The following is a 3,448-nucleotide window of genomic DNA, read 5'->3' as shown; positions in this document are numbered from 1 at the left end:
TATATATGTATGTATGTAAAAAACAAAAACCCAACAGTCTTATATAATCTTAAATAGATCGGTTAGTGTTAACATTTTTAAAACATTAATATCTCAAAGCTGAAATATGCAATAAGGGATACAACTCTACTGGAACATGTTCTAGTTTTATTCTGACCTCCTCAGCAAATGAGAGACTGCAAAGTAACTTGCCAAAATAGTGATGAAAAACAATCTTAAAACTTGAAATATATACAAACATACACACACACACATTATAGCACATATTTTGACCAGCAGATTAATGAACTGAAATGATGAGATGTAGTTTAAAAAAAAAAATTAAAAGCTAAACCTGATAAACCAAGGCTGAAAGCTGAAGCAATTTTTGTAGTAGGTGGGTTGGGGGGGGAGGTGAGGAGATGATGTAGATATAAAAGAAACAAAAAAAAACCCCAAAAAGTTCAGAAGCCAAGTAAGCAATAGAAATAACAAATTGATTCCAGAACAAAAAAAATCTTTAAATTTGGGAGACGAAAATTGGAAGTCATTGTTCGATGAAAACTTTGCAGTGAATTACCAAAATCATTGAATCGAAAAAGAAGTAGAACAAAACAGAAAATAAAAAAATTTTTTAAAAACCCAAAAGACTGTCATTGAGGGCCTTTTCTACTTCCATTTTGTGAGGCCTAGAGAATTATAGATTGTTTCTAGAGACCTTTTCCTTGCATATCAAGAAGGTCCAAGTCTGATGTCTGACTGATTTAATCTTCTCTCTCTTCAGTAATTCCTCTAAGAAATGGGAATTAATTACATTTACCAAACCACTGACATATTTCAAAGGGTGATGCTGTTTTAGTAGATGTCTAGACAGTTTGATCACCACTTTGCACCAGGTAGAATAAAGGGTACACACACAGATTTAGCTTTAAATCATTCTATCCAAGAAGAACTCCCTTTCTGTCAGCTATTTAACTTTTCATTTTTGTCGCAAGACAGAGAGAAAAAACATGACAATGATTGTGTCAGAATTTGTGTGTGGGCACATTTATTTTAGATATTCTTAACCCTTTTGATAGTAACACTGAAACTGTGCAACTGGTCCTTTGATAAAAAAAAAAAAAAAAAAGAGACTGCCAGTTTTAAAATGTTCTATATTTAAATTATAAACTCCCATCATAATTTAATGTAAGAACCTTGATATTAAGTTAAAATACCAAACACCAGCTTCACCTTCAACATGCTTAGGTGCATCATGTCACCATATGGCAACATGATGCACCTACAGCATGCTAAAGGTTAATAAAGCAAAATAATGGAAAAGTTATTACAAATTCTTCATCTTAATCCCTTGCAGACAGCAGAATGACCCTGCAATGAAACAAAAGTTGCCGGCAACAACAATTACCGCAATAGGTGTCTGCATGAATACTGCAAGGACATTTTGTTCTGAAGCTTTAATGGTTCTGTCAACCCACCACCCCTGATGATGACAATAAAAACATAGGCAGTATATTTTAGTAGAAAGAGGACCACAAAATGGTTAAGGAATAACAGACTACTTCAAACTAATGGCAGACAAATGAAGGCAATAACTTGGTAGTTGTGTCAGGAGAAAGAAGAACAGGAGAATAATTGAAGAATGATAATTTTTAACATATTAGATCATCATCGTTTAACGTCCGCTTTCCATGCTAGCATGGGTTGGACGATTTGACTGAGGACTGGTGAACCAGGTGGCTACACCAGGCTCCAATCTGATTTGGCAGAGTTTCTACAGTTGGATGCCCTTCCTAAAAATTTGCAAATAAATTTGAAAATTTCATATTAATAAAACCTACTTTTGTTTAAAAACTAATTCAAAAACAACTTGTGCCAGCACTAATTCTCTAACTAAATGTATAGCATGTGAGTTGACGTAAAAAAAACTTTGTCATTTGGAATGTTAAATTTTGGAAGAAGAGGTTGGACAATTTCGGTGTTGTTTTCAATGTAAACAAAAATGGTAAAAGAATATTTATGTTAAGGTTGATGTGAAGTGATTATTAGCATCGCAGTGGTTCTCAGACAACTTGGGAAAGCATCCAGCACTGCAGAAAACGGCTTCACTATTAGCAGTAGAAAGAAACAAAGTGCAGGCAACAACAATCACTGCAATGGGTGTCTGCACCAGTAGTAAATAATGGGACAAACACTTCAGATGCCACAGGCTTTGGTTAATAATAATAATGGCTTCTAATTTTGGCACCAGGCCAGCAATTCTGAAGGGAAGGAGTTAGCTGACAATACCATTAGCCCACAGTATTTGAATGGTACTTCCCTTTATTGACCCCGAAGGGATGAAAGGTGAAGTTGGCCCTGGTAGGACTTGAACTCAGGATATATAAAGAAGTGGAACGAATACTGCAATGATTCTGTCAACCCACCACCCTGATGATGACAATAATAATAATAGATATTGGAATTATATTTCCTGCTTATAATAATGTTATTTGCTTTGTTTTGGTTAGTAAAGACACACACATGGACCCAACTTAAACCAAAGAGAATATAATAAATATAAATTACAATTTGCTCATTGTAATGACTTATACCAAAACAGTAGTGCAAATGTTGAAATAGCACAGCACAACCTATGTGACGATGTAAACAAAACTACACAACCCACTTGTCAAGGCAAGACAACAAAATATAAAGGAAAAATCTAAATCTTTTAACTGCCCAAAATATGAAGCCTGCAGCTAGAACAATGGAATTTTTGGCTTTTGTTTAAATTTCTTAGCAAAGTGATGTAGGAGGATGGAAGAAACAAGAATTAGCACCAAAAGTATTGAAATGAATGCAAGATAAACCAAAGAATACAGTGGACATTGTGGAAAACAAGAATTTTTTTTCTGAAGATGTTTTTTCACCCCAGAAAAAAAAACAACCACCACCACTGCCAACACCCCCACCAACATTTCAGATGGATGGCCTGAACAAACAAACAAACAAAAAGATCAGACAGTTGTTGTCGTCACACCAATCCAGCCTCCACCAAACCATCATAAAAGATCATACTTGCTTTCAGAACCAGAAATGGAATCAGTAGTTTTTTTTTTTTTTTTTAGAAAAAAAAAAAAAGTAAAATAAAAGTGACTTTTTCTCCCCTCAACATTTCTAAAAAAAGCTTTTGGGTTTGGCGTGACCCCCAAACAAACTGCAATTGGTCTTTCAAAGTAAACATATGTATATATGTATATACATATATATATATTCAATAGAGAGACTGTCTATTCAAGTGAATGTGTGTGCATATGCATGTGCGGTTAGAGTAAGTACACATATATATAATATATATATATATATATATATATATATACATATACATTACATACGTATATATATTTATATATATATATATATATATATATTTTAACTCAATGTTTGAGTACACTAAAATATGGAAACGGGTAATAATAATAATAGA

Source organism: Octopus bimaculoides, chromosome 23, assembly GCF_001194135.2.
Source record: "Octopus bimaculoides isolate UCB-OBI-ISO-001 chromosome 23, ASM119413v2, whole genome shotgun sequence".
NCBI classification, from domain to species: Eukaryota; Metazoa; Mollusca; class Cephalopoda; order Octopoda; family Octopodidae; genus Octopus; species Octopus bimaculoides.
The sequence above is the reverse complement of the archived record's forward strand: the minus strand, read 5'-3'. Positions refer to the sequence as shown.